This window comes from Canis aureus, chromosome 5, assembly GCF_053574225.1.
Source record: "Canis aureus isolate CA01 chromosome 5, VMU_Caureus_v.1.0, whole genome shotgun sequence".
In the NCBI taxonomy this organism is placed as follows: Eukaryota; Metazoa; Chordata; class Mammalia; order Carnivora; family Canidae; genus Canis; species Canis aureus.
Genome location: NC_135615.1, coordinates 19,297,130 through 19,318,519, shown reverse-complemented (window position 1 = coordinate 19,318,519; position 21,390 = coordinate 19,297,130). Strand labels below are relative to the sequence as shown.

Here is a 21,390-nt window from a genome sequence, read left to right as displayed (position 1 = left end):
TCTTCTCAGAAACTGTGTTTGGTAGAGTGGGGCCTCTGCAGGAAAAAGGGGTGCCCCTCCATGTGGCCAGATTTCTGACTAGCAGTAGCCAAGGCTTTCCATTCTTCGTCACAGGCAAGCGTCCTTTCTGCCTGTTTTTTTTTTTTTTTCTTAAGATTTTATTTATTTATTCATGAGAGACACAGAGAGAGGCAGAGACATAGGCAGGGGGAGAAGCAGGCTACTTGTGGGGAGCCCGATGCGGGACTTGATCACGGGGACCCCGTGATCACGGGGATCACGACCTGAGCCACCCAGTCATCCCATCCAACCCGGTTTCTGAGGTACTGTTCCATTATGGAAAGGTGAGATTTTTAAATTGGGATATCTTTTAGATAAATAAAGGTCTATATGTAAAATCTACCTGGTATGTATTCTACAAACATATTTCCAGAATTCCTGATCTCTTTCAGGTTTAATCACTGTCTTTTTTGTAATAATTAGTGAAGAAGAGAGGTAATAATGTAAAGGACTCAAACATAAGACCTAAATTGGCTAATGGGTTTCTATGTGTAGACTATCCTATCATTCAATTTGCTTTTTTTTTTTTCCCCAATTTGCTTTTAACATGGGAATATAGTTGAAGAAAAGTCATGATGACATGACTTCATCATCATTGGAAAGAGTTTGTCTTCCTGTGTACTGATGAATATGCTATAAATGAAGACTAATAAGTAATAGTGACATTTTTCTACAGGTGTTGACTATAAAGACATTATCATATAATAAAAGTTTATTAAAAATAGGATGTCAGCTTCTCAATTATATTTTTAAGAAGTTAAATACTACTTATAAAAGACTATTTATGACAGATGGAAACCTGTGCCCCCACAGCCCTGATTGAAGATAGAGAACATTGGTAATAGCTTTAAAGGCTCCCCTGTTGTCTTTGTACAGGCCACTGTCCCTATCAGAGTTATTGCTACCCTGAATCTGGTGTTCCTCATCTCTTCCTTTTCATTCTATTTTGTCTTATCATATGTTTATATTTCATATAAAATATTGCTTTGTTTTTGTGTTTTGAACCATTATTTAAAAGACAGCATTTAAATGAATGTTATTAAATGACATTAAGAGATGTTCTTTTGTAACTTGCTTTTCTTGCATTCTATTTGGGAAATTCATCCACATTGACTTTTGTTGATGATGACTGTGACAAAATTACAGTTCACTTTTTATCAGTCTGTCGTACTGCAGCATAAGACTCGGCAAGGTTGATCTACCATCTTGACAGTGGACAGTTGAGTTAGTACACCCAGTCCTGCTGTGGAGATTTTTGTCCTTGTTTTTTGGAACACATGTGCAAAAACTTCTCTAGGTTATATATAACCAGCAGTGGAATTGTTGGGTCATAAGGTATGTGTGTTTTTACTTTTACTAGATAATGGCATCTGGTTTGGAAAGTGGTTGTCTTGGAGTGTATGGGTGACTTAGCTGCTTGGCATCTGATTCTTGATTTTGGTTCAGGTCGTGATCTCAGGGTATTGAGATTGAGCCCCATCTTGGGCTCTGCCCTAGACATGGAGCCTGCTTGGGATTCTCTCTCCCTTTACCCCTGCTCGTACGTTCTCGCTCACTCTCTCTCTCAAAAATAAAAATAAAATAAGGCAAAGTGCATGTCTTAATTTATCCTCATGCCATCATGGGAGGAGAGTTCCCTTTACGCTGTGTTCTCTGTAACATTTAATACTGTCAGACTTAAATTGGGGGAGGGACATCCTAGCAGGTGTAGGATTTAAAATCTCATTGTACTATGATTTGTATTTCAGTGATTACTTAGGAAATTGAGCAATTTTCATGTATTTATTGAACTTTGTTTTCTTCTATGCATGGCTTTGGATTAATTTTTAAATTCTTTTTCTATTAATTTGTAGGAGTACTTTATATATTTTGTACCCAGTTATTTTGTTGGTTATTTGTATTACTGAAAGCTTTTAATCTGTAGCTGTTCTTTTCACATTTTTGTAGCTGCCTTAATTTTAATCAAGTAGGTTTTTTTCTTCTCTCCTCTGTTTGTGCTTCTGGAATCTTGTTTAAGAAATTCTTCCCCATATAAATAATAGTGAAAGGGAATATAAGGGAAGGGAGAAGAAATGTGTGGGAAATATCAGAAAGGGAGACAGAACATAAAGACTCCTAACTCTGGGAAACGAACTAGGGGTGGTGGAAGGGGAGGAGGGCGGGGGGTGGGGGCGAATGGGTGACGGGCACTGAGGGGGGCACTTGACAGGATGAGCACTGGGTGTTATTCTGTATGTTGGTAAATTGAACACCAATAAAAAATAAATTTATTATAAAAAAAGAAATTCTTCCCCACTCTCAGCTCATAACAAATTCCATATCTATTTCTAATAGTTTTAAAATTTTGTCTTTCATATTTAATTCCTTAATCTCTCTGGATTTGATTTTGTATATAGAGTGAGATAGAGATCTAATTTTATTTAAGAAATAGCATATTCTCTCCCCAGTGGTCTGAAATGCCTACTCACTCAGAAATCAATTTTTTTATGTAATGAGTAAGGTCTGTTTCTAGGCCTCTTTTTCTGTGTCAATGTCATACTACTTAATTATAGTTTTAAAATAAATATTGGGCATGTCAACCCACTGTATTCTTCAGGAAAAGATTGGCTATGCTTAGACCTTTGTCCTTCATATAAATTTTAGATAACACTTGTGAAATTCATAACACACACATACACACACACAATGAAAACATACCAAAAAGAACCCCACAAAAAGACACAAACATACCCAGCTGAGATTTGGGGTTACATTTAAGTCTATAAATCACCTTAGGAGAAAATGCCTTGAGTCATCTTATCCATGAATATGAAATATCTTTTAAGATTACCTATAATATCTATTATTTTATAGTCTCTTTCATTTTCTCTCGTTACAATTTGTTTGCTGATATATGAAAATGTGGTTGATTTTGTATGAAAATCTTTACATTCATCTTTTTACATGCTTACTAAATGCTAATAAATTTTCTGTAGATCCTTGAGTTTTCTATCAAATGCAAATTGGACAGTCATACCATATGAATAATGAAAATTCTATTTCTTCCTCCCTAATCCATTTAATTTTTCAGGCAGATTGGACAGTCATACCATGTGAATAATGAAAATTCTATTTCTTCCTCCCTAATCCGTTTAATTTTTCAGTATGTTCTCATCTAAGTGCACTAGTTAGACCTTCCATGGAAATCTTGGGTATTAAAGTTACAGCGGGCATCTTTGTCTCGGAGTTTTTAAAGAGAATGCTTTTATTTCTTACTATTTTATTTTACTTTTTAAAACTGATAGGGGTTTTCTGTAGATACTCTTTATCATGTTAAGGAAGTTTTCTTCTATTCCTAGTTTGCCAGGTTTAAGGAAAAAATCATGTATGGAATCTTATTAAATATCTCTTTTTACATCTTTTTAAAGATGATCTTATGATTTTTTTCTTTAAATTCCTTATTGTAGTAAACTGTAGTAATATGTTTTCTATATTAAACTGACTGCATCCTTGGATAAGGAACATTTTCACAATAATATATCCTTTTTAATATGTGGCTGGATTTGACTTTGTAAGGTTTAAAAAACATTTTCTTTTTTGGATGAGTTGTGTGTGTCATAATGAGAGAAACTGGCCTTTAATTTCTCTAATTTGCACTATTTCCATGTGGTCTAAGATTGAAGTTTGCTGTGCCCATAAAACTGGTATTTTTGTTCATTTTGATTCCCCCCCCCCCCAGAAGAGTTTCTGTTATGTTCTAATTACTTATTCCTTGAAGAATTTCTAGAACTCCCTGGGCAAAACTCCTGTACATATTGTGGTTTTATTCTCTGACAGAAAGACTCTTAAACAATTGATTTCTCTGATTATCATAGAACTCTTCAGGATTTTCACTTCCCTGTCATTTTGTGTATCCTAGCTCCCTAGTTCTTTTTGGTTTTCACCTGTATTTTTAGAAAAGTTAGTCTAGTTTTATTTATACTTTATCTTTTTAAAAACCCGTTGTATCTATCTCACAGATACCTATTTGATTATATTTTCAAATAAAATTTGTAATTTTCCCTACTTCCTATTTCATTAATTTTTCCTCCTTTTTTTTTTTAAGATTTTATTTACTTTAGAGATTGAAAGAATGAGCAGGGAGAGGAACAGATGGGGAGAGAGACAATCTCCAGCAGACCATGCCTTGAGTACAGATACCCACTTGGAGTTTGATCTCATGATCCTGAGATTATGACCTGAGCAGAAACCAAGAGTCAGGTGCTTAGCCAACTGAGTCACCTAGATGCCTCCTTTATTTTCTTTTCATTTCTTTTTTTCTTGTTCATTTGAGAACAAGAAGTATACTCATACTTTCTCATACTCTTTTAATCATACGCACTTTTTACATGTATTTCTGTATCTCACATATATCAATGTGTGGCATTTCATTGTTGTTCAGTGCTAAGTGTCTTCATTTTGATTTTTTCTTTTTAAGAGAGCCCACACATGGGAACCTGAGGGGGAAGAGAGAGAGAGAGAGAGAGAACGAACCTCAAGCAGGCTCTACACCCAGCACAGAAATCAAGTGTTGGGCACTCCACCAACCAAGCCACCCTGGTGCCCCACTTAATCTGCTTTTAACACCACATGGTAGTAGTAGTAGTAGTAATAATAATATTTTTTTTTAATTTTTAATTTTTATTTTATTTATTCATAGAGACAGAGAGAGGGAGAGAGAGAGAGAGAGGCAGAGACACAGACACAGGCAGAGGGAGAAGCAGGCTCCATGCAGGGAGCCCGACATGGGACTTGATCCTGGGTCTCCAGGATCACGCCCTGGGCTGCAGGCGGCGCTAAACCGCTGCGCCACTGGGGCTGCCCTAGTAATGATAATATTTTTAATGATTTTTTCATTTCATTTCTACTGTCTTTGCTCACCACTTTTTTTCAGGTGTCAGGGATTCCTTCTGATATCATTGTTACCGTTGAGATTTATCATTTATAAGTGTCTTTCATGAGAACATTTTTGATGGGGAAGTTTCTTTATTTGTCTGGAAGAGAAACCTCATTTATGAGAGAGAGTTTTGCTTGAAAACCATTTTAGGTTGATAGCTATTTTTTCCTAGTGCTTGAAAGATGATATTTTACCATCTTTTGGCTTTTGAGGAGTCTGTTTTCAGGTTAGCTATCAATTCTTTGTATGCACTTATTTTCTTGGGTAATCTAAGATCTTCTCTCTGTCTTTGGTATTCTGCAGTATCAGTACAATCTGTCAGGGTACAGATTTCTTTTCTTCTATAATCCTCATCAGAATCCAATTGCACCTCCTGAATCAAGGATTTGAATATTTTATCAACTCTGGAAAATTCTCAACTATTATCTAAAAAATTAAAAAAAAAAAAAAAAAAAGAAATAACTCATTTAGCATTGTTAGGTCTGGTGAAATGTTTGTCCAAAATGTCAAATCTGCCTCTTTGTCAGAATTGGAAGATACATTAATAAAAAGTTGAAGGGTCATAATACCCAAAACAATAGAGAAAAAGAATATTTTCTAAGTAGGACAGGTGTAATGTCAACAGACATCAAGGCTTTTCTCAAATGCTAATTCTCATTCTGACTAAATACATAAATGTGTCTTAGAACTAGAATAGTCACACAGAATGTTTATAGTTTGTATTTTTGTCATGTATGGAGGGAGAGGAAGAAAGAAGATATTTATTTGTATCCTCCTTAAAGTTACATATAGGGATTTTTTTTTTTTTCTTTTTAGAGATTTCTGGTCAGCTTCTAAAGTATCTCATTAGGGTTCAGTATCTCAACAAAGGACTAGGTAGGTAGTGTGAAATGTTCTGACCTATGATTTGTGTTGTTGAAGCATGTTTCCAAAAAGAAAAGACTAAGAGTTGATTCTGATATATAAACGAGCTGGAGGATCGTGATAAGCACCTATGTACTCAATTCTTATTCACCCACATGAGAAGCACTTACACGTTTGCATTTGATGTGTCAACCAAATCGATAATTTGAAGAGATTATCTCTTAATCATTGATATTTGGATTTGGTCAGATGCTTTTGTATTTTTATTTATATATAGATGTCTCCTTTTCTGAGATTTTATAATACTTCAGACAAATCCACAGTAAATGTCAGTTTGTTTACCTTCTCCATTTGTCTACATTTGGCTGTGGGAATAAAATAAATCTGCTTTTCTCCTGATGCCTAAAGTAGGTCTTAAGCTCTTTTTATAAATTTCTCAACAGTGCCTGTGAAACCTATTTTGCCTTTTCCTGTGGTTATTGCTTACAAGAGCAAACATATTCTATTTCAATCAACACTGTACTTAAGTGTACTTTAGTGAAAATGTCGACTTAAACAGAGGGTTTATTCCTAATAATCTGTGGTATGAAAAAGGAAGAACTGACCACATTTTTCTCTTTGTTTAAAAGCTTTACAAATACATAGCAATATTTATTCCTTGAAAACCCAGAAAAGCAAGGAAATTAACTGACACAAAACTACTTCGACTCATCTGATAAATGTCAAGAAATATAATGGATAAGCCCGAGGATAGTTTGTTGACTCCATAATTGCCTCCTTCCTCTGGTCATGTATCTGTCACAAGACTATTACTTATCTCTTTAAGAAAGAATAAATTAACTTTAGAAATAGAGATGTGTGATTGCAAGCCTTATGGATAAAACTGAAAACTCTTTTTAATAATCTAAAATGTCAAGCTACTCACTAAGATTTTCCCTTGAGTCTGAAACTAGCCAAAGTTTGAACAAAAATACCACATATTTTCTATTCAAAGTAAGATTTACAATCTTAAAATGGCAACATAATTGTCACCCCCAAAATGCTTTTTTGTCATCCTTCCTTCTTGCTCTTCTGACATCCTGATAGGTTTGTTACCTTGACTGTGATAGTTACGTGGTTATGTAACTTAAAACTTAACCAAATTGTACACTGTGTGTGTGTTTGTGTGTGTATGTGTTTCATTGTATGCCACTTATACCTCAATACAAGTGTTTGAAGACAAAAATATTAAAAAATTTCAAAACATTTCCTGAATCTTAGGAAGAAGAAATTCACTTGCTTTGTATTTCAAAAGCAACAAGCAATATAGCCGAAATAAATGTTTCCACACCATTGAGATAAGAGACAGATGACCTATGTCAGTCTTTTTTTTATTTTTTTTTTTTGTTACTGCCCAAGTATCTCTTCCCTTTGTGCTTCATGTTGCCATGTTTGATATTTTTTTACCTCATTCCAGGGTAACTGTTTAGATAATACTGTTGATTGGTTTAAATAAATAAACACATACATGTACATATGTATGTGTATAGGTATATATGTGTATGTATCAATATTCATTTATTTGAGAGCCCGTTAGTTACTACGCAGTTGGCTAGAGCAGTGGGTGGATACAGAGATGATCAAGATGGGATGTTTCATGCAAGGGGACGGGTGTGCTCCCAAGAGCAGAAGAGAGAACAAGATTTGCTTTAGGAACAGCAAGCAGTTAAATATCACTGCAGTAGAGACCCAAATAATCAGATTGTCTTTTGTAAAGTTAGGCTATTTGATATCTCAGTATTACTCATAACATAGATTTAGTGGAAACCAGGTAATGGATTAGGTAAGCATCAATCAAGGTCTGCAGGGTGCAGACCACTTTTGGCTGTAGTGTTGGGGTGATCAAGACCAAGCATGGGAGAAAAACAGCTGTTGTTTCTACAGCTCAGCAGCTTTGTGTGATTTGCACTCATTCATCATACAGTGGGTCAGAGAGTGGTGAGAATGTCTAAAAGTTTGTATATGCTGTTGCTGGCTAGTATCGATAAGCAAAGAAAAGCCTCTTCTTGTGCAAATGATAGGTGTGATCAGATGATGGGTCAGTTAAAATTTTAGAATTCTATAAATGCCAACCCCCCCCAACAAAATAAATTTACTATTGCAAATTTGAAACTTCCTAGCCTCAATCTTTTTCCCCCACAATCAAAACTATTGTCTTTGATCATGTTTGTTATTTTAGTCTCATGGAACTTCCTGGAGTACCATTATTGTGTGAGAACAAACTGTTTTACAGTATTCATATCCATTTCAACAAGAACTGTGGTGGAGTTGCAGGGAATGCTGTAGCAGTTAATTTTGAGCTCACTCTGAAAGGCATATGGCATATTTTATAGAGAATAACTGTTTCAAAATGTAGAACACAGATTTTGTTTGGCCATCACCTTGAATGGAAAATGGTTTGGGGCACCTGGGTGACTCAGTGGTTAAGCGTCCAACTCTTGGTTTTGGTTTATGCCATGATCTCAAGATCATGAGATCAAGCCCACATCAGGCTCCACACTAACATAGAATATGCTTGAGATTCTCTCCTTCTCCCTCAGCCCCTCTTGCTCATGTGCTTTCTCTCTCTGAAATAAAGAAATGAATCTTAAAAAAAGAAAAGAAAAGAAAAGAAAATGGTTTGGTAATCAAAGTCAAGTATGACTCTAAGTCATACTTGAGGGTAGAGGTGGGGAGTAGGGAAGAGATTTCCCACATGGTATGATTTTAAAGATTTATTAAAAACAAATTTATAGTATCTTGTATTGAACATCACTTGCAAGTCTCTCATGGTTTCTTCAAGAAAACAGAACTTTAAATAATTCATGGAGGAAGGAATTTAACATAGGGAATTAGAAGCTTACAAAACCTCAAAGGGGGCAGCCCTGGTGGCTCAGTGGTTTAGCGCCGCCTTCAGCCCAGAGCCTGATCCTGGAGACCCGGGATCGAGTCCCGCATCAGGCTCCCTGCATGGAGCCTGCTTCTCTCTCTGCCTCTCTCTCTCTCTCTCTCTCTCTCTGCATCTCTAATAAATAAATAAAATCTTTAAAAAAAAAAAAAAAACCCTCAAAGGGTTTCAGGTTTGCCAGTAGCTTTGGGAGTGAATCAGGAAGTTGCCAGAACTAAAGAAAGTCACCACTGTTAATTACAGCTACCTGAAGTACTGGTTGGAGGATTCTCAGGACATAGCCAAGAACAGTACTTCAAGAACTTTTTGGTTTCAGGAACACTTGATGTTCCTAAAAATTGTTAGACGCCTCAAAGAGCTTTTGTTTATATAGGTGACATCTATTGATATTTGTTGCATTTGAAATGAAAACAAAATTTAGAACACAAGAATATAGAAGCCCATGTTCCCATAGCAGTCAGAGCCAAAACGTCATCATAGGTCATGTGGCTTTGGTAAAATTCCACTGTACGATCACGGGAGAATGAAAGTATAAGAGGCAAATAATGTCTTAGTGTGATCATAAAAATAGTTTTGACATGGTGAACTCCTTAAGAGAGCCTTGGGGACTTCTGGAGATTCCTGAAAGCATACTTTGAAAACTGCTGGCCTGATAGAACTGGAAAGAAAGCCTCTTGTGTGTTGGTGGTGTAACAGTGTGTCTTCTTCTCTGCCTTCCGTATGTCTCACACAAGTGCCCTTCACTGGGGGAATCCAACCTGCTTCCCTAGTGGCAGAAATTCTGTAAATAGAATTAATTACCAGGTAGCCATGCCCTTAGATACATGGGAGGGTCCTGGGTGGGATGAGGGATGTTAGTGCCAAACTGGCAACAGATGATCCAATGCAACATTTCATTTAAAAACCTGACTTGACAATATATATAGCATACACGTAAACAGTAAAGTTTCTGTGAAGGAAGGGTCCTGGCTATTCCTTAAACGTCCCTAAGCTCTTCGCAGTTATCATCCCTTTGCCTCTGTCTTTGATGGAAATAAAGCTGTGAAGTCACTGCCAAATAGATCTTTGACTACCTTCCCCCAATTTTCAAGAGTTATCTCTTCTGAAATTTAGTTTGTGTGGGTGCATGCACACATGTGCAGACACACATCAAAATTGTTGAGATCTTCTTAGAGCTTGACAAATGCTAGTCCTAGTTGGAGAACCCAGTGAGCCCAGCACTTTAGCATGTTGTCATGTAGATCAGACCTTGAGTGCAGTATGACTTGCTTTTTATTTTTTTATTTTTTTTAAAGGTTTTATTTATTTAATCGAGAGAGAGAGACAGAGACACAGGCAGAGACACAGGCAGAGGGAGAAGCAGGCTCCATGCAGGGAGCCCAACGTGGGACTCGATCCCAGGTCTCCAGGATCATGCCCTGGGCTGTAGGCGGCGCTAAACCGCTGAGCCACCCGGGCTGTCCATGACTTGTTTTTTAAAGATTTTTTTTATTTTTGAGTTTTCTCTATACCCAACATGGGCCTCGAACTCACAGCTCCAAGATCTAGAGTCGCATGCTATACCAACTGAGCCAACCGGGCACCCCTTGAGAGTGGGACTACTTTTTAGGCACTATAAAAATCCAGTAGGTATTTTTAGATAATTTAGAGATTTAATAAAGCTAATTTTCCAAAAAGACCATCAGGATAAAAATGAACATTATACCTTCTTTGAAGAATGTTTCAAAAGAGGAGTTAACTTAGGTAGGAAAATTCTCAAGACAGGTGCAGTGAAAGAGTAAAACACAAGTAGTGAACTAATAAAATTTTTGTTCATCAGTAATCTACCGATAAAAGCTTTCTTCTTTTTGGGGGAGAAGTTTAGAAACATCTGTTTAATTTCAAATTTGAGTAGAATCTTAGAAACCATTTCAAGTATACTTGGCTAAACCAGGAACTTTGGCAGCATGCTACACATTTGAACCTTCTGGAATAATTTATTCATTGTGAACAATGCAGAGACCAACAATAAATAATACTAATCACCCAATCAAAACAATGCCGTTTCCTTTCTATTAATCATTGCCACATTTCTCTTGCCTGCTTTCCATCAGTAAATAAAAATTAGGAAAGGGCTTATAGGCAAAAATTGGTCCTTCAGAATTCTACTTAGACCATACACATATGTGGATTAATTCTCCTTGACATATATGGCTTTATATTCAGAAGCACTGTTGCTTGTGAAGCATATTTGGTATTTTTTTTTTAAACACAAAAGCACCTGAAAAAATAATCAGATTTTTATACATACAAAATGTTACTAGGTTCCCATTCCATGTGAATGCCAAAAGCAAATGAGCTTATACAACCGAGCAAAAATAAATCATGTTTATTTTTTCCATATGCACTTAGAAAGAGAATATGTAAAAATAAATGCTCAGAAATATAAATTTGCCAAAGATTACCACATATGCCTGAGCATAAGATGGGCCTTTTCCCAAAAAATCATTCTTCAGAAAGGAGTGAGTCACCTTCTATTTGATCCCTCACAGAAACTCTCCTGGTGCAGGAAGCACATTTCTCTCTTACTTTATTTTGAATAACAATGCTGTTTGCTGAAGATGCATCAGCCTGAATAATATCAATCAATCTTATTTTGGGGAGTTTACATAAGTCACTTGATAAATTTGCCTTAAACATTTAAATAGTGACCTAATGTTTATTTGTGGGAGTGTGACCTCACAGTTGTAAATATGGGATGCTGTGGTAAACTCAAGGATGTAAAAAGTATTGTTTCCAACAACTTTGATGAGTTTCCTCTGGAAAGGAGCGCTAGATGATTCTGTTTCTACTAATATGCATGAGATAGATGTATGGTTCTGAAGAAGGTTGTTTTATGCAATCTGAATAAAAGTTGGGAAAGAGGAACATTTCTAAATTCATAGATATTTATATACTGTGACACTTAAATAGTATTATGTGTGACTACATTTTAAGTAAACATTTGTACTGGGACAAGTAACGCTACCTGCTGTAACACACAACACTAGGTATCTCATTGGTGTACCAGTGAAGAGTTCCTTATGTATGTCACAGTTCAGTGCCCATAGAGTGGCTCCCTTCTACACAGTGGCATGGGGACGAAGACTCTGTTCTGCATGACTGCCCTCTGTAATGTGTAGCTTCCAGACCTGCTACCAGAAAAGATAAAGAACATGGAAGACTATGTGATTGTTTTCCTACCAGGCTGGGAAATGCCAGGCATCAATTCCGCTCACGTTCTGCTGGCCCAAACTCCATCACCTAGGCCTAATCTAACTACAAGGAAGGCTACAAATGTACTTATCTACACTCTGAGGAAGCAAGTGGGATTAGCAAGCCTCTAGAATAAATGCCACAGCATTTGACTGTCTTCTCTGATCCTAAGAGATGGCCCAAAGAAAGTTGAAATTTGTCATTTGTGAAATGTGAGGTCAATGCTGACAATATCTTCCTGGAGATAGCCTGAGATCACACAGATTAAGGGCTCAGTTCCGTGAGAATGCATACCCACTGTCCTCATCAGATGCCAGTCACAAGTCTAGTTTGTCACCTGTGTTTCTGACCCATCAGCTATAGATTGGAGGGTGTTCTCATGATGCTTTCCTTGGGTTTGATTCATTTGCTAGACCAGCTCATGGAACTCAACAAAAGTTTACTTATTAAATTAGTGGTTTATTATAGAAGGCTAGAACTCAGGAGCAGCCAGATGGAAGAGATGTGTAGATCAAGGTATGAGGAGAAGGGCCTGGAACTTCTATGCTGTCTGGGTGCACCACTGTCCCCAAATCTCTGTGTTCACCAACCTAGAAGCTCTCTGAACCCTGTCCTTTGAGGTTTTTTTATGGAAGCTTCATTACGTAGATGCAATTGATTAAATCATTGACCGTTGGTGATTGAGTCAACCTCCAGACTCCCTCTCCAACCTTCCCATAGGTCAGAGGGTGGAATAGAAAGTTCCAACTCTAATCTCTGGGTTGGTTCCCCTGGGAACCAGCCCCCATCCTCAGGTTACCCAGGACTTTCCAAAAGTTGCTTCATTAACATAACAAAGACACCTTTATTGCTGTCCACACTTAGAAATTCCAAGGATTTTAACCTAACTACAAAGAGTGCTCTGGTGCCAGAAACTGGAGGGAAAAACCAAATATAGATTTCTTATTAGTCACAGGCATATCCAGTAGTTGCCTCAAAACTCCAAAGTCCTAGAAAATTATTAGATTTTTAAATGAGTTTATGGAATCAAAAGAAATTGGCATCAAAATAAGGTAGGAATTCATTAAAACTGACTTTTTCATCAATGTAGTTGCATTAAACAATAGAGTACCTTACCCACTTAATTATTTAAAGTTCCATTTTCAAAGCCTGAGTGTCTAAATTCCATATTCTTTTAAAACTGCTAGCTAGTAAATGACATCAAATAATAGAATTTCAGAAGTAAAAGGTTTTTTTTTTTTTTTAACTCTTCTGAATAGAACACTATTTTTTTCCTACCAAGTGAAATCATCTGTAAAACCTCAGTTGGTGAACCAGATTACATGACTACACTGGTAGGCTCAGAGGACCTAGAGCCTGTCCCAGATTCCACTAAAGCATCCTTGAGCCTCTGAACCTCGGGCTCTGATGAACTGAGTTTGCCAACCACTGATTTAATCTACCTCACTTGCATGATGAGGGCCCAGATGAACAGATTGGTCAGTTGGCAGTCAGGGCCCCCCAGCTAGCAGGTAAGAGCTGAGACCATGCAGTCCCAGACCACCTGTGCATTGCTTGTGTTTACACTGTGTCCCACCAGTAGTGATCCAGGCCACTTATCCATCTGCTCTCCTGTGCCACATCCCTCCAAAAGGCCATCTCATCTCCTCTTGGCTGGCAGCCAGTGTCTTCTGCCAATAGCTCTTCCAGAGCCTGTTGATTTATATACAATGCAAGTCTGCCTTGCTTCAACATCAACTCTTGGATCCCAATTCTATCCCCTCGGGTGCTTGTGGAGTATATAATCACCTCCTTCTCTTCTAGACTTTTTCTTTTCCAGGCTAAAAATCCTTGAGTCCTCATGTGACATGTTGTTATGCCTCTTTACCAATTCCTCCTGTCTGAATGTGCTATAAATACAACACTTACAAAGTAGGGCTCACGTTGAATTAAATGCTTTAGTGTGATCTGGCCAAGCACTAAATAGGATGGATGAGGAAGGCATGGGGATCGGTGGTGAGGTGAAGGTTGTTGGGAGGAAAGACTTTTCCTCTGCACTTTCTGGTTTATTCTCCTGGACCTGCGAATAAAACCAACAAGGGACAAATTAACAGGAGAGAAGGCATATAGTGTTACTCATATTTTTATGATTCTAGGATTTCACATAGAAGATGTGAAACTCAAAGTAGTTGTTAGACTCAGGGAATTATATGCACTTTTAGCAGAAAGAGTTTGGCCTTCAAGAGATGATGAACTAGGGGAAGTGACTGGGAAATATATAGGTGAAACAAATGGAAGCGAAGGGTTATTTTAGTAAGATTTGTCTGTGCAGACCCATGTCGGAACTGGGAGAACTTTCCTCCATCTCAGGTAACAAGAGTTGTTCTCCTGTTCCTGGTTCTGGTGAGGGAGACACCTTGACAAGGGAAATTGATGCCCAGCTTTGAGCTGGTAAAGAGAGGGCAGAGAAGTCTTGCTGTGTCTGTTGATTCCAACCTCAAAATAATCCTTATGCCAAAGCAGCATGTTTTACAGAATCATATTGTGTGTCCCTTCCAGAATACCCGATCCCTCCTCTTTGACATTAGTTATTCTATACTGTTTTCCTCAAGGGCTTTAATTAGGTCCCCTACCAGTATCTCACCACTACCTTCAAGATCATGCTCTAAAAGTCTCTTCACACTATCACACACACCATGAATTAGGATCCTTGAGGTCTTGTTTTTTTATGGTTATAAACCAGCTTCATTATTCTGTCCTTCAGCTCCTATCACAAGGATAAGAAGTCTTGTCTGATAATTGGATGAAACCTAGATTCCTTCCATCCTCCCGTCCTCCCTCCCTTCTGTGCATGCCAAGCCCTGTCCCAGCCACAGGGAACAGAAGTAAACAAAATCCCTGCCCTCAGGGGGATAGTGGTCTCTTTGGGGGAAGCAGACCATACCCCAGCATAGAAATATGTAACTTGTGGTGTTGAGTGCTGATCAACCAAACTAAGAAGAGCAAGAGAATGAGGAGTTAGAGACCGAGCAGAAATGGCTTCTCCAAAGAGGTGGTGTTTGAACAGAGACTTGAACTTTATTCAGATCTCACTTTATGAGAGCACGTGCATGTAGATATTTGGAGGATAGACTATTTTCCAGGCAATGGCAACTACAACTGCAAAGGTTCTGAGCACATCCTAGGAGCAGCCCAGAGACACATGTGTCTAAGTGCAGGGAAGCCAAAGATCCTGTAGGGAATTTGGAGGCTCTGGGAAAACTTTCTTGGGAGTATTGGGGGATCCAGTAAAGGTGTTGAGCAGAAGAGTGATGTGATTTGTTTAAATCTTAGATTTTAAGAGCACTGAAAGGAAAGGAAGAAAGAAGGAAAAAAGCAAAGCAGAGCACTGGCTCTTTTGTGGAGGAAAAGCTGTGGAATTAGGAAAAAGTGTGGAAGCAGGAAAACCAGTCAGGCAACTAATGGTCCAGAGATACTAGGTTTACCTCATTCTTTGATTCAGTAATTTAATAATCATCCAAAAAAAAAAAAAAAAAGAATAATGCTTCCCTAATGCGGTTTGTTTTTGCATCAACATTTTCTGCCTCCTAGTGATTCTGATTTTGTTTTCTAAGTACTTTTAAGTTAGATCCTTTGTAAGTTCTTCTAGAACATTCTACGATTGGGGAACTAGTCCTCTGATAAGGCAGGCATACAATGTGAAGTAGCAGAAAGGGCTTACCCTTGTTAGTGGACACTCCTGATTTGAATTTGGCCCTTAGCTCTGGTAAAATAATCTGAGGCCCTGTTCCCTGTGTAGAAATGAGAGTGTTAATGTTTCTCTTAAAGACCTGAAGAATGTATGGTTCCTGCAACTTAGGAGCTCAGCAAATCTAAGTTCTTTTTCTACCCTTTTTTTACTTTAGCCTCCCTTTAACCTGATTGTGTGGTCTATATGAGCATGAAATAGGTTTTATTTATGTTTATGTCGCCTGTGGAGTGCCTGAGTCATAACAGATGCCAAATTTAGAGTGAATCAATGAGTCTGTGCAATCCTTGGCAAGTTAGCAAACATCCCAATGTCCTAACAGAAGGAAGAAGCTACTTCCAGGTGAGAAGCACAGTGAGGGCAGCGGTCAGCAGTTTCCCCAGGGTCCCTGAGGCTCATTGTCAGGTTGACTAGGTGACCCCTGAGGCTCCTGACCAACGGGGAGTCATGTGCGAGGCAGTGGGAGCACCAAGGATGCTACTTAGTGCTTTGTACTTCTCTGCTTGGTTTGTGCCGCTGTTTATTGTCATTTTATTTTGTACTGTTTCCTGAACATCTAAGGGGAGGTAGTGACCCAATTACTACTTCAAGGTAGCCTTGAAGGGCATCCACTTTTTTGTGCAAATATTGTTCTCATGGGAATGGAGATCCTTTGTATCCTTTCTGAATGATCCAGTATAGCATTAGAAGAAAATGTTAGGTCTCTCATCTGGGTGTAGTGAACTATCTAGATGATTCTACTCACAGACGCACTGTATTAGCTCAGACCCTGGAAAATGGTTCCTATTCATTACTCTGAGTACCCTTGATGATCTCACTTCTCTACCCCATGGCTCCTCAAACCTGCTCTTGGGATGTGCGTACACAAGAGCGGAGAGCATCAGGGTTTGGACCCACAGATGGGATGGGCCCGTGAAAGGGTATTCTTATGAAATATGTTTATTTTAAAAACCAATGTGAATTTTACCTTTACTCCAAAATATGATTTAAGAGAAAAATCTTTTAGATTGCTTAGCGGCTAAATTACTTAAAGCATTTTGCTAATAAATCTTTCAGTAGAAGGGATAGAACTGGGAGAGAATGACTCCTATTTATCTCTTTAGAGGCCTCATATACCTATAGCATATATTATGGGCTGACTGGTCCCCACCCACACACACACAAATTCGTATGTTGAAGCCCTAATCTCAAAATGTACCCCAGAATGTGACAGTATTTGGAGATAGGACCATTAAAAGAAATTATTAAGGGGTGCCTGAGTGGCTCAGTTGATTAAGCATCTGACTCTTGGTTTCAGCTCAGGTCATGATCTCAGGTTCATGAGATTGTGCCCCCAGGTGGGCTCGGGCTCTGTGCTCCCCTACTCTCCTCTCCTCCCCGACTCTTGTGCTCACACGTGTCTGCTTTCTCTCCTTAAAATAAATAAATATTAAAAAAATATTTAAATAAAATAAATAATTAAGATTCAGTCCTTAGAGTAGGCCCTAATCCAGTGTGACTGGTGTCTTTACAAAAAGGACACATATGCTCCAACGCTGAGAGGCAACCATGTGAGGACACAGTGAGAAGGTGGCTTTCTGCAAACCAAGGAGAGAGGCCTCCAAGGAAAGCAAGCTTGCTGATGCCTTGATGTTGGCCTTCCAGCCTCCAGAAATATTGGAAAATATGTTTGTTATTCAAGCTCCCAAGCCTGTGGAATTTTGTTGTGGAGGCCCAAGCCCACTCATAAAACCCTGACCGCAACGTGTGTTGAAAAGCACAGCCTAACACAGTTGCCTCTGAGAACTGGCACAAAGGTTCCTGCGAGGAGTACTGTTTGCCATGGCTCCCAAAGGTACCACTGTCTGGCTGGCTCCTGCTGAAGCCTGTGAGGGAGGGATGTGTTCCAGGCCTCTCACGCTGGCTTGTAGATGGCCACACTCTTCCTGTCTTTCCACACATCAGCTTCTCTCCATGTGTGTGTGTCTGTCTGAATTTCCCCCTTTTCTAAGGACAACAGTCATTGGATGAAGGCCCACCCTCATGACCTCATTTTAACTTGATTCCTTCTGGGAAGACCCTGTCTCCAAAGAAGGTCACATTCTGGGGGTACCAGCAGTTAGGACTTCAGCATATCATTTTGGGGGGACACTATTCTGTCCATAGCAGGCATCTTCTTGGAAGATGGGGACTGTGGTCTCCTGTTTCCCCTCAGTTTGTTTGTTTGTTTGTTTGTTTGTTTGTTTGTTTGTTTGTTTTTAAAGATTTTATTTATTTATTCATGAGAGAGACAGAGAGTGAGACAGACTCAGGCAGAGGGAGAAGCCTGATGCAGGACTCGATCCCAGGATCTTGGGATCACGACCTGAGCCAAAGGCAGACACTCAACCACTGAGCCACCCAGGTGCACCTCCCACCCCCACCCTGGTTTATTTCTAAGCAGGACCTTCCACTGAGGCCAGTGCAGTGAGAACAGCTGGAAAGGCCTGGATTACAACAGAGACTGCCATCTGTGCTGCTGGGTGTCCTCAAGCAAGTTATTGCATCAGTTGTGTTTTGTTTATTTAGAAAGTATTTGTATAAAGAGCTCAGGATTGGGGCAGCCCGGGTGGCTCAGCGGTTTGGCACCACCTTCAGCCCAGGATGTGATCCTGAAGACCTGGGATCGAGTCCCACATCGGGCTTCCTGCATGGAACCTGCTTCTCCCTCTGCCTGTGTCTCTGCCTCTCTCTCTCTCTCTCTCTCTCTCTCTCTCTTCCTGTCTCTGTCTCTGTGTGTATGTGTGTGTCTCATGAGTAAATAAGTAAAATCTTAAAAAAAAAAAAAATTAGCTCAGGATTGCCAGGCATTGTTCGGAGTACTTTGGAGGTATTACCTCATCTAATACTTGTAAAAACTGCAGGAAATAGATGCTATAAGTGTTCCAGTTCTATAGAGGGGGCGGGGAGCTGGTGAGTAACTTGCACGAGGTCCCACAGATAGTACATCAGCAGGATTTGAACCCATGCATGTAGTCCAAGAGTAGGACACTCACTGGCTCTGCTGTGCTGGTGTGGATTTCTGGGATTTGTTGCATAACAGCCGCTTGGGCCACGTCATTCCTTTCCGCTTTGCATTTCATCGTCTTGTGTGCACGTGTTATGGTGAGAGCGTAAAGTGCCAAATACCCTGGCTGAAATATTAGTGAAAGCGCGTGGCATTGAGGATCATAAACCGAGGCAGCAGAGGGTAAACAGAGAAATCAGGAGAAATGGAAAAGTGCAGGCTTGGTTGAACTTGGGTCCCAAGGTTCTGCTAAGCTCCGTTGGTTTTACCCTTTGTGTTTTTGGAAAGATTAACCGGTGATTCCAAGTGGTTGGTTTTGTTTTTTTACCGAGGTATTTCTGGCTCACTTAACCGTTATATAACAGATGGAACTCGTCCCAGTTTTTCCTTCTCCGAAGTGTCTAATGTAGTGAGGACGGTGGTAAGGATCGGTCATTGTATTTTGCTTCTGCCCCTGGTGTTTTGGGTCATAACAAAGACATCAACCTTATTCGGTTATCTCTGAGTTCAGGATTGAAGTATGATTGGGAAGGTGAGCGCTCGATTCCTCCCAGACACAGGAGAGGACCCTGTCCAGCCGCTGGTCCTCGGGAACTGGTACAAATCACTAGGTCTTCAAGAGTATCTTGAACTGTGATGTTTATAGCTACCAACAGAGCCTCGATTTAACACAATTGCCACACTCAGTATGTAAAAGCAGCTTGCACTTTAAGGAAGAACGTCGAGAGTTTTCTTCTCCATCACACGTGTACTAACCACATTCTGCTAAAGGAGTTTCCGATGTCATGGGGATCTGAATTTAAAAGCATCAGTTTCCTTTTCTATGTGCAGGTTGATGTAAATTTGATCCTTATTTATTATCCAGGTGATTTCCAGAGCTTTCTGAGCCAGGCACTGTGTTAGGTTCAGCTGGGGAGGAAAATCTGTAAGAGAGGCAGTTTATGTCCTGAAGACAGAAGGCTGGATAGAACAAGTGCAATGAGATAGTGCCTGGGATTTTAAAAGGAGCAGTGACAGTTTCTGACTGGGGCATCAGGAAGCTTCCCAGAAGTGGTGGTATTGTAGCTGAGCTGTGGGAGGTAGGTAATCTTTGAGAAGCTATGGTGTCGCTGGAGGGTTTTTCATGATGAAGCAAGAGAATAGCATGAGCCAGAGCATGGATGTGAGGACTAGGAGGGTCAGGGGTCCATTTTAGATGAAACAGAGGGTTCAGAAGGTTGAAGACAGGGCAAGGGATGGTACACAGGGGTTAATCTGGGTTAGGAAGGACCTTGAATATTACTTTCTGTACGATGACATTTATTCCTTAGTCTAGTGGGGATTGAAATGTCCTGAGCAGGACTTTGAGCAAAGTAATCCAGTCTCAAACTAAGCATTGACAGTTCAAGAGAAGGAAAGTGTGATGGTGAGTTGCAAAGTGGGGTAAGAAGAAACAGGGCCTGAAGTGTGGGGAACAGACCAGAGGACTGGAAATAAGATGCCCACAAAGAGAAGTCAGCCAGACTGGACAAACAGTCAGAGGTGAGATGCTCGATAAGGGTCACGTCCTAATGTGTATTGGTAGATGTTCTGAATGACACTGCTTAGTCTTACCAAAGAAACTGAGACCTTGCCCAAATCAATTTGCAATAGCATGCGTCGTCATTTTTTCTGTGCAGGATTTCTCAGAGATTCTAATAGGCTAATAAATACTGTGAATCTCCCAGAAGATGATGTTGTTCCACTTCCCAAACTCCTTGTCCATAGACACTTTATTTTTATTTTTATATTTTCCAAAAAAAAAGAATTTCTAAATCATCTAGCATTTTCTGGAACATCATTTTCGGACGTGCTGTACTACATTTGAAGAAAGATGAGGTAATTAATAAAAGCTGGGCAGTTGAAATTAGCATTTAGTTTGGGTCAGAGACCATAACTTGATATTGGGATATACTAAGTTTGAGGAGCCATGGACCGTGCACTTGCCAGCACCTAACAGGCTGTATGTTCTGCGGAACCACAGCTTTGATGGAAGGTTTGGATAGGAAGAAGAATTTAGAGTTACCGTCTAGAGGTAATTGAATCCATAAGGTGAGATCAGTAGGAAAGAGAACTTTAGTGACGTTAACCAGAGAACTCTGGGAAGCATTTGTCTGAGATAGAAGGAAGAGAACTGACAAAGGAGACTGAGAAAGGATAACACCAGAGCAGGAGAACTGGGATCTTGCTCTTTTAGGAAATTAGGATGGGACGTTGAAGACCAAGGAAGTCTTTGGCAGAGGGATTGAGGAGGAGGAGAACTTTACAGGTTGGAAAATAAGTTATCACTGGCCTTGGAAAGAATAGCTTTATGGTGATAGAGATGGGAGACTTGTTTAAGGAGTCTTGGAGTGTTTTTAAGAGAAAGTGTGAACAGAAAGTACATCTTATTCCTTGTTTAGAGAATGTTATCAATGAAATGAAATAATAATTTAATGAAACTATGTAAGAGGAGCAGGATTCAGACTTTTTTTCCTTTAAGAATATGGGATGAACATGGTCAAGTAGAACGTGATTAAGTGGAAGCAAAAAAGAAGAGTAATGAGCACGGGGCTTATTGCTTTACTAAATTCCTGGAATTATAGTTCTTAAATGTTGGCCTGCATTAGACACTCTGGGGG

At 39.3% G+C, this 21,390-nt stretch overlaps 1 protein-coding gene and 1 long non-coding RNA gene across 14 annotated transcripts in view; one reads left to right on the top strand and one right to left on the bottom strand.

Moving 5' to 3' along the window:
* Window positions 1–21,390, top strand: part of CACNB2 (calcium voltage-gated channel auxiliary subunit beta 2) — a 374,487-nt gene that overhangs the window by 268,599 nt on the left and 84,498 nt on the right. The gene's annotated exons all lie outside the window — the stretch shown is intronic.
* LOC144313349 (uncharacterized) overlaps window positions 1–21,390 on the bottom strand; it is a 42,141-nt gene that overhangs the window by 13,617 nt on the left and 7,134 nt on the right. The window contains exon 2 of the long non-coding RNA XR_013379009.1: window positions 13,908–14,058. This is a non-coding gene — a long non-coding RNA (uncharacterized LOC144313349). The remainder of the gene's footprint in view (window positions 1–13,907; window positions 14,059–21,390) is intronic.